This window comes from Cynoglossus semilaevis, chromosome 14, assembly GCF_000523025.1.
Source record: "Cynoglossus semilaevis isolate Cse_v1.0 chromosome 14, Cse_v1.0, whole genome shotgun sequence".
NCBI lineage: Eukaryota > Metazoa > Chordata > Actinopteri > Pleuronectiformes > Cynoglossidae > Cynoglossus > Cynoglossus semilaevis.
The window spans coordinates 25,867,784-25,878,656 of record NC_024320.1 but is presented as its reverse complement, the minus strand read 5'-3'; the positions used below and the strand labels follow the sequence as shown (position 1 = coordinate 25,878,656).

General features: G+C 43.5%; 1 protein-coding gene across 1 annotated transcript in view; it reads left to right on the top strand.

Annotated features, from left to right (window-relative positions):
- il11ra (interleukin 11 receptor subunit alpha) overlaps window positions 1-10,873 on the top strand; it is a 31,804-nt gene continuing 20,931 nt past the window's right edge. Inside the window, exon 1 of the mRNA XM_025062071.1 lies at window positions 1-143. The gene's annotated coding sequence lies outside the window, so the exon portion shown is untranslated. The remainder of the gene's footprint in view (window positions 144-10,873) is intronic.

The following is a 10,873-nucleotide window of genomic DNA, read 5'->3' as shown; positions in this document are numbered from 1 at the left end:
TCCTAGTCCGACTTTGTAGCTGCTCTCCGCCGCTGCTCCGGTTGTAGTCTCTCCAGGGGGCCGAGGAAGAGCACGATAAAAGTCCCAGCCATGGACGGCGACAACATAATAATGCCTGTGTGACTCGGCGACATTTTTTCAAGGTAGGTTTTGAAGGCGTAGAAGTGAAATAAGCGGATAAGATGCTGTGAGTTTGTCCGAGGGAAGGAAAAGTTCCTCGGTGTGAGTTTGTGACGGGACAGAAACACGGAGAGGATTTACTCCTGTGTCGTCCACGGACAGGATGTCACGCGAAGATCTGGTTAAAGCCCCATCTTTAACTTGTCTGGTTCTTTAAACATAGGAAACGGTTATTTATGTTGTAACTAGTGTTTGTTTGTTTTATGCTGGACGATATTTGCTTCGAAGGAGTTGTTTTTCCTTGTCCTTGTTTGGGCTTCAGCGATGACTGAATTTCGACCAATTAAAATCAGCGAGATGTTTTTAAAATCTTCACAGTGATAAAGCTCTGACATCGATTACAGCAAATACTAATTATTACTAATTAGGAATTATAATAGGAAACCAGAATAGTCATCATATGAGGCTCTGATTTAAACATAGTAAAATAAAAACATTCCTTTTAGAAGCATTATTATTTCTGAAATATATATATTATTTAGGATTTTTTAAAAACCTGACACTTAATAATAAATAATAAAATAAAAAATCTCACATAGTTTAATGAGATGTTTGTGTGTATATTTATATTTACAGTTAGTGTACTGTACAACCCTAATCCAACAGTCTTATAGTACAGATAAACCACAGTAGTTCTCTGAGTCCTGTCTGTCCAACAGGATGGTTTGATAGGGTTGAACATGTGGTCTTATAGTACAGATAAACCACAGTAGTTCTCTGAGTCCTGTCTGTCCAACAGGATGGTTTGATAGGGTTGAACATGTGACATAATTATGATGGCGGCCAATCAATGAGATTATTCTTGTTGTTCTGAACAACTTTGTGCTGGAGTGTTCTGGGCCAACTCTGAGGTACGTCCAAGCTAGAAATGTGAAACCAGAAATCCGTGTGCTGTTGGGCCGGTCTGGGCTGATCTGGCACTGGTTCTGGGTTCCACCAACAGAGAGTCATGTGATTTATGATCTTATTCAGAAGGACTTGACAATAAGGGAAAATAGAAGGTGTATCTAATGAGTAGAAAAACCAAGTTGATTGACAGTCAATCCATCCAATCAGAATCTGGTGTCAGCTGCCGTCAAACTCAGGAGTAGTAGACACTGGAGTCGTTTTCTGTTTCTCTTTGTTACCGTGTTTTTAGTCCTTCAGACGAAGTACCTTTCATTACACCAATACAAGTGGAATACTTTAATCGTAAACTGGGTGACGTTAATGATCTGCGTGTTCTACTCACGTGGTAACGTAGCTGCTGAAGTCCAGCAGAAGTTCTGGTCAAAACATCTATGGAAAACAAGGTTAATTCTCATTTGAAGTACATTGATATTTTTTATTTCTTCAACTCTAATTCTGTGTCTTTGTGAATCAACACTGTGAACCAGAGTCTGTTCATTTGAACTTTAAAAAACCACTGTGTCTCCAACAGTTGATGGAAATATGAGACTCACTTTAACACGGTCCACATTTTGACCCGAGCCAGGACTTTGACCACACATGTTAATAGGTAACCAAAGACAAAACTTTAAACTTGATCAATAATTTTGATGGGAGCTATGAACGATCATTGGGACAGTTGGACAGTGGGACATGTCTTCACTACAGATGTGCATTCCTTCAGTCTGTGGAGTGACTGAGGCTTGAAATAGAACTGAACAGGAATGTAGTCGCATCTGGAAGAGAAGAGGAAGAGAACGACAGATGAAGCCTGAGGGACTGGAGTGGTCGTAGGTGTAGTGGTAATAGTGAGTTGTAGTAGTAGTAGTAGTAGTAGTAGTAGTAGTAGTGAGGACAGTTGGACACAGATGTGTGCTAAAAAGTTAGCTCAGTTTGTGGTTTTCACACCGATTGTCTGTGGAATAAAGTGAAGTCCAGGTTGTTCCAGGTTGTTCCAGGTTGTTCCAGGTTGTTCCCTGGAACTCTAACTCTCCATCACAAAGTGAATGTTGCAAATCAGTGGCAGAATTTGAGCCTTACCCTCCGGTGCTATCCGATGACATCACTGTGCACTTGTGTTTATCCAAGCAGCTGGCTGTGACACTCAGAGATGATGAAGTGAAAGGCAGAGTCGGCTTCATCTGTGTTTATGAACCTCGTCCTGTTTCTGCTCATCGTCAACATCCATGTACCCGGGGGCTCAGTGTCCAAACTGACAAACACCGTGGAGTTAGAAGGTGTGCAAAGTTCAACAGAACACGTACCACGAGGACCTGGACTCCCCGTGTTTGAGGTCTAAGATGACAGGGTTTGTTTTAAAGTTGGCAGAAAATGACACACACGATCGGTGTCCGACAGTGGGACATGGGGACCAGGGGGTTCATTTACTGCCAAAAACCATGATGTGTTTGTGAAACTTCAGCTAGCCTTTGTTGCTTTTTTCTGTTTCCAAAAACAAAAACTTATCCCAGTTGATCAATATGGCAAAACAACCTCCAAAGCAGTTTTAAAGTAGTCAACTGGACTCACCTCAAGTTAAGTTAAGTTAAAAAAAACTAACTAACTTAAGTTAAGTTCAAGTCCTCAAGTTGACGACGTTTCTCCTCGCATCCAAGAGCTTCATCAGTTCTAGTTTTCTGGTGGGGAGTTTCCAGGTATCTATCCACCCCAAAGGGGCGGGTGTTGTCGAGTAAAGTGATCATGGGCCCCAACAATATGATCGTTAAGTGGTCATGTGACTGGGAGTCGTTGGAGTTACCTGGATGGAGGTGTGAACATCTGTGTGTTAAGATCCCAGTGTTTTTCAAGGATATGGTGTTGATCTAGTTGACGTACTATCCACCCCAAAGGGGCGGGTGTTGTCGAGTAAAGTGATCATGGGCCCCAACAATATGATCGTTAAGTGGTCATGTGACCACCCCCCCGGAGTTGTTGGAGTTACCTGGATGGAGGTGTGAACATCTGTGTGTTAAGATCCCAGTGTTTTTCAAGGATATGGTGTTGATCTAGTTGACGTAGTAGAAGTGGAGCTGTTTTGGACTCCAGTTGCAGACTCCAATGTTGCCTTGTTTTCATTTCATCACCTCAAGTACAGTCAACGGAGGCAACTTTGTATCAGGGGCAGACAGAGAAGCCCAGTGTGGCTCCGGTGCTCGCTGCTGTGTCCTCCGTATCACACAGACATGTTGGGTCTGTTAGAAAGTGCGTCGTTATATACCAGCTCCTTGTAAAAAAACCGTTAGTAATGATGGGCCTACGATTGGACGGCAGCTGTTGCTGGTGTGGTTGTGTTTGTGCAGTGGCATCTTAATAGAAAGCGCTTCATATTACATGATATTTGTAATTATATTTTGAGCATGGCAAGAGTTAAAACACAGAACTGAGCAGACTGCCCCCAGAGGTGTCCCTCAAAACAGTCCGTGATCACAAACAACTGGGACAAGTTGGCCCTCTGGTGTTGAACAACAGTGTGACACATTAAAATTCTTTTTTTTTTAAACATAGTAATTTGACAGAATAGCGCCGCCTTGTTGTTCCCATCAAATATATAAATATATTTATAGGGACTGGCCAAGTCACTAATTGGTGGTGTTACCATTTTGAACTGTTTTAAACTTTTTTTGCTCCTGAGGTTTTGACTCTGTCTTTTTGTGTTTATTTTCTCCTGGTTTCTCTTTTTTCTGGATTTGTCTCCTGTGTATTTTTTGTTCTGAAATAGTCCAGCCAACTTAGCTTCAGTTGGTGGGTTAATGAGTTAAGGAGACTGGCTAATAGTTGTTTTGTCTTAGACCAGAGAGGGTCTACAGTGGTACTGGGTCCCCACCCTCACCGACACAGTCTGTTGCTGTTCAGGTAAATCATCCTAAAAATATGGCTGAAACAAGCTAGTATAGAAGTGGAACATTATTTCTCCAGGATTTTCAACGCTTCAGCACAGAGGGTACACATTAAAAGGAAAAACAGCGACACCACTTGTTTACCCCTGGAATGGCGGCGCCGCCCAAGGATTAAGGCGCCCTTCTGTTCCTATAAAAAGAAAACTAAAGTTCATTTTTGACTTACAAACATGTTTACCAGAAAGCGTGTACAAACATGTTTGAATACACATTAAAAACATGGTTTAACTGCAGCGAAACCCGAGACACTGGATCCATCATTTTTCTGCTTCTCTCGTGGATTAATTTATCGAGGCAGTGATTACAGTTACAGCTACAGTCGCTCCATTGTTTCAGTCAGAATCATTGCATTCACCAAGTCCAGCATTTTAACAACTGCATAAATACAGTGTGGTGACTGTACTGTGGCGTGTACTTGAGTGTACTTTGTTCGTTTGTGAAGCTGGGCTCAGTGGTCCTGGACTCGTCTCCAAACTCTGAGAAAGGTGCAGTTATTCAGCCGGCCTTCAGCTCCGACCTGATTCCCTGCAGACGGCTCTCACTGGCAGACCCACTTCTACGCTGGCTCTGGCCAAAAACCACACAAGCGCACACACACACACAGGCTCCAAGACCTTGATACAGACTTGTGTGTGTGTGTGTGTGTGTGTGCGCATATGCATTCATAGGCTCAAACTTGGGCAGGACCAATCGTTTTTGTGCGGAGAGCAAACCTGGGGCCAAGCCTCCGTCGTCTCCTCTCCGCACTCATATTTCACCAGCTACACACACAGAGAGCCCACGGCAATCAAGTTTAAATTAGAGAGCGAGCTGCTCCAGGAAGCTGAGCGGAGCTTGCCAGGTTCTGAGGCCGTGCTGTTTTTGGTGTATGAGGGAGCTGTCGATATTAAAACCCAACTTCGAGGGGCCCCGATCGGGGACTTTTTTTTTACAGTCTGTTGCTGTTCATGTACTTAGTCCTCGTGTGTTTTACTGATCACTGATCCACAGGCCTAAAGACTTACTATGCCAAAGATTGCTGAGTTGCTTAGTTATTATATTTCACTTGTTACGGTTCCCACAATCCTTAGCCACAAGGTCAAAGCTCACTTCAGTGGGTTGACCTTGTGGCTCTTGTGGAGCTGTGACTTCTTCTTTGCTCATCTGACCAGAACTGACAATGAAAGTGTACTATGTGTAAGTCAAGGTGAGTTTCTCCAGTAAAGTAAATTGATGCTTGTGGCGCCACAGCTGGTGTAACTATAACTATTAGTTCAGTAATAAACTTCTGGGTGAATCATTTTTAAATATGGCAGCACTGCTAAAAACTCGTAGCCACTCTTCGATATGTGGCAGGAGCTGCCAAACCTCTAAAGGTTAGCAACATGTGTTTCTAATAAAAAACACACTTATGCCAGCAGACTCCACTTAACAATGGAACCAAGTCAAGGTGATGTCACATGATCTGCATTCAGTCTGACATCACACAGCGTTTTATAGATCAAAGGTGAGAGATGAAATCAGTAACGAACCCCGACTCCACTCCACTGTTGCCACATCTCATCGGGACCTAAAGATGATGTTAGCAACCTCTGCAGAGAACGTTAACCCTGGAGAACATCCAGATGTCACAGACAAAATGATCTGAGCTCTTTGTTTGACCAGCAGCTGTTGACCAGCTCCATCTCCTCCCTTGGCCTTGAGTGTCTTCAGAAGACTGAAACGTCCACACATAGTTCTACTTCAGAACTGTTTATTGCCAACGGTCTCCATAAAAGAGACGTTTGGTCTGATATGCTGGTCAACCAAGTCTGGTATTCCTGGGCTCGCTTTCAAGAAAACGTTTCTAAGAATTGAATTTTTGAAGAAGTCTGGTAGTGTTGGTCACTACAACCACACAGTGTCGGTACCATTAACTGAAGTCACCAGTGTTGGTCACTTACTGGGATGAGGAACTGGGATTAATGTTCACTAGTTTTCCACCAATCTAAATGGGGTAACCATCGTTGAAGTTCATAGTTTTTGTTTTAATTGAAATTTAAGTCTTTTAGCCACAGCTACAGTACGACAGCTGTAACGCTGACCCAGCTAACAAGGCCTAATACAAAACATTAACATCAACTATGATGTTGTTGCTAACAAAAGTCTAGTTTTGAGTATTGACTTGATATTGGAGGCCTTTTTACATATAAAATATGTAAAATGAACACTTTTAGGGCTGTACCTTTGTAAAGAATACTTTCAGTTTGTCAGAGAAGGATCGTCAGACTTGGTTCAACTGGAATGTGTCGTCAACATCTGGTCAGAACCAGTGTGAAGGAATTCCCCTCCAGTCTTCAGGGTCACCAGGTCTTCGTAGTCAGTCATTTTACAGGTTGTTTACGCTCCAACCAACAGTTAGCTGTGATGTCAGAGACCAGCTGGCACACTTCCTAATAGCATATCTTTACAACCATAGTCGTAAAGATATGGTTCACGTGTTACGATGGTTCACGTCCTCAACCAGAGACTGGAGGACATGAACCAAAGTCAGAGACACGGCTTCAGGATTGACTGACATTCCTTGGAAAAGTATTTCATTAGATATACAGAGGGGTGGAGGTTGTGGTGGTTGATGGCCTCAGTGTTTGGCACCTGATGCAGCTTCATGTATGTTTAGATAGTCGCTGTGGGCCTTTAAAAATCTGGTTGTTTAGAAAAGCAGTGAAGTGTGATGGCTGCAGCTCATCTGTTTCCTCACAGGCCTCATAAAGGACGCTACGTCAAATCATTCGGCAAAGCGACTTCCAACGTTTTCTTTGGAAGCTTATCGTGGAACCATTTATTGATTTTTGGGAGAATGATGAGGAAACCTCAGATGTGTTCACCAGAGTATGAATCATCTTTTTAAAAGTTTGAAAATGTCATTATCCACATTTCTATTCATGGATTCTCTACCAATCAGGGAAATGCCATCCTGTTGAATGGGTTTGACCTCCAAAGTCCCAGTGCAGTGGTAGATGTTGTCCTGCTACCATGAAGGAAGTTCATGGTTCAGAAAGCTCTGGGATCAATACAGAGCTAATACAGAGAAAATGGCTGCACTCAGATCTGACTAACGAACGTTCAAATCAAAATCCTACCTTGTTTTGTTTTGGTTCTTTTCTGGGCCAATAAGAAGAGGTTTGATGGTTGGCATTCCTTTGAACTCTTTAACAAAGCTCAGAACAAAGCTGGGTGGTTTTACATGTCACGTAATCTCCATCTCACCATATTGTGTTTTTTTTTCTATAAGTAAAAAATTCAGCCAAGGTAAAGATGTCAGTGAAGCAGTCGGCTGAAGGGGTGGGAACTAGGAAACTATTATTATGGGATGGATGGTACATTATTGATGGTCTTGTGTCTTGTCAGTTTAATGATGACTAGGCTAGCAGGCTAACCCTGCTCAGTTAAAAGCTTTTCCATGAGTCAACAGTTGGCTAACGTGTCAGTGGAAGTCCGTCGGAGCGTGAAGGAAAGGCCTGAGCTAGCTCGATAACACAGCTACAGAAAGGAAAACAAATGTGTTCTTTGCCAGTAAGTTTGAACTAGTACTTGCTGTCAACTGGCCACCAGACGCTCCTAAGGTGATGATTAGACATTTTAAAACCTTTTAACTGGAGTTAGGAAGGAAAGGTTACTCGAGACTTCCACTGAATTCCACTTCCTCCACTTTCTTCTTCCGCGTATCGTTTGTGTTTGTTCGTCACATCATCCAGGTCGTCAAAGCTGAGAAGTGACTCCTACAAATGAGCAAATGTGAAGACAGGAAGATGTGCGTGGATTTTGACCCTTCCTTCCTGTCTTACAGGACTTCAGAGGGACGTTTGGTGTCACAGAAAAACACGCCACACGGGGCGTTGTTTTGTTTTTTTTAGTATAAAACTAATTTTTATATTTATTTTTAATTTTTAAAAAATGGCTAAAACCTTTGGGTTTTAGTTCAAGGTCAACGTGATATGATTGACACCCACAAAAACATACATTTCCCTCCCGACATTTTGTGTGGACAGAAGCCTCATGTATGTTTTGTTGACCCAGCCGACCGGTGTCACTGGTGTTTGTCTTTGTCCTGGTCAGTGTGAGTGGTTAGTCGATGGTCACAGAGGTTTGTAGTGTTTGTGTTTGTTAGGTCTGGTCTGGTCTGCTCTTCTTCAAACTCACAGTATGTTCTCTGCTAGGCTATGCTATTGTTGAACTTGTCCCAGTCTGTTTGATGACAGCGTTATTTTCTGGCGGCCGGCGTCCTCACTTTTTCAGAATAAAGCCCACACTGCCGTCCCCTTTTTGAGAGAGCGTTTTATGATGTGTAAAACAGCGCCCCTCTAAATATTGTGAAAACACAGTACTGCCCTCTGTTGGCATAATGTAGTGTAGGGTACACAAAAATCCTTAATTATTGGAAAAACTAAATGTTGGTTATTTTAGAGCAGGGATCTACCGGTGGATCTGGGTCTACCAGTGGATCTGGTTCTACCAGGGGATCTGGTTCTACCAGTGGATCTGGTTCTACCAGGGGATCTGGTTCTACCAGGGGATCTGGTTCTACCAGGGGATCTGGTTCTACCAGGGGATCTGGTTCTACCAGTGGATCTGGGCCTACCTGTGGAGCTGGGTCTACCAGTGGATCTGGGTCTACAAGTGGATCTGGGTCTACCGGTGGATTCTGAGCAATTACATTTAAAGAAACAACAAAATTAAAAATGATAGATTTCATTTAGTTTTAAGATGCTAATCACTAGAGCTAAAGTAAGGAGACTTGTATTGTGCCATACAACTACAGCCATTTAATCAAAGGAGTAAATATATATTTGTAGTTTTCAGTGTAGGAACATCACTGGACACCCCTGTTTTACAATATTTAAAAAACACACACAATTAACAAACAAAGTGAAACTTTTTTGAAAAAACTACAGTGAAGTAATTAAAGATCGGACGGTTTGATGAAGACTAACGAGCTGTGAAACAGATTCCAGAGAATTCTAGCCCGGAGACGTAACGTGATCTGTTTGTGGATCGTACACAGTTTGAATTTCCACACCTGGAGATGATAATAAACCGGTCTGGGACAGAGCTGGCCACGCCCACTTTAGTTCTTTCTTTGATGTCAAACAGACCAGGAATCAACAGTGTAGATCTGTCAAACACACACACACACACACACACACACACACACAGGCACAGGGTGGCTCAGAGTCCTGGTGGTTCAGTGTAAGTCTGCCCCCTATCTCCTCTACGTCTCCTCTACAGTCTCTGATGGAGACCTTCTCTGTCCCGTCCAAAGAAGCGACCAACAAACAGGTTGAAGATTCTACTTTTCTTTGTTCTTGATTAAAGTCCAGCCAGGTTTCACCGCTGCCTTCAGACCAAAGACCAGAGTCTGAGACCAAAGACCAGAGCCTGAGACCAAAGACCAGAGTCTGAGACCAAAGACCAGAGACCAGAGACCAGAGCCTGAGACCAGAGCCTGAGACCAGGGCCTGAGACCAGAGTCTGAGACCAAAGACCAGAGTCTGAGACCAAAGACCAGAGTCTGAGACCAAAGACCAGAGCCTGAGACCAAAGACCAGAGACCAGAGACCAGAGTCTGAGACCAAAGACCAGAGTCTGAGACCAAAGACCAGAGTCTGAGACCAAAGACCAGAGCCTGAGACCAAAGACCAGAGCCTGAGACCAGGGCCTGAGACCAGAGTCTGAGACCAAAGACCAGAGTCTGAGACCAAAGACCAGAGACCAGAGACCAGAGTCAGAGACCAGAGACCAGAGTCAGAGACCAGAGTCTGAGACCAAAGACCAGAGCCTGAGACCAAAGACCAGAGACCAGAGACCAGAGTCAGAGACCAGAGTCTGAGACCAAAGACCAGAGACCAGAGACCAGAGCCTGAGACCAGGGCCTGAGACCAGAGTCTGAGACCAAAGACCAGAGACCAGAGACCAGAGTCTCAGCCCAGAGTCTGAGACCAGAGACTCAGACCTGAATGTGGTCATTAATATAAGACATCAGTCTGGATGAATAGTCCTACTGTAGGTCAGTACACTGCTGCTCTACGCTGAGTGTGTGAGTGTGAGTGTGTGTGTGTGTGTGTGTGTTCGTTCCTCAGTCTGGTGTTTGCTCTGCTGTGATCTGCTGTGATCTCCTGGCTGTGTGTGGTCTCAGAGACCTGGATCGGTTCCGTGTCCTCAGACCGAGGCCACTGATAGCATGTTTGAATTTAATTGAATTTTCTCTGCAGTTTAATGAGTTGTAACCTCATTAAAATGAGTCAGCCGTTGGAAGACATCCTAAGAAAACCAATATTATTTACATTGATTTATTTTTAATCCAATTTTACTTTGTGCCAAGAAATCAGACTTTATTTGTTCTTTTCTTTGACTCATTTTTTCATTTCCATCTCTAATCATTCCTTCATTTCATCAGTGAATCTGAAACAAATCAACTTCAGTGATGTTCCCCAAGTTACCAAAGAACTGTTGAGACGCAGTGGTTCAAATCCCCTGTGGTCGAGTGTGGATCATATTGTAAAGTCATTTCAGTATTTACCCAAAATGAACCCGTGTGACCTGCTGAGCCTTAACTGTCGACTCAGCCTCGTGACAAGTGGCTGCTCTTCATCCTTTGTTTCACTTCAGTTTCACTTTTAACTTCCTTTACGTAAAGTATAATGATAAAGATATCAGTGGGATTTTCATCATGGACTTGTGCTAACAACTCCAGCGTCTGTCAAAGTCTGTCTGTTGTCCAGGCTCCACTGGTCTGACCTGGACCAGTCCATCTTTGGACCAGTCTCTTTAGGAACAATAACCAACAGGAAGGACCCATCTGACTGTCCATGGTGCACCTCACTCTCACCCCCCCCACCCCTCCTCACCTC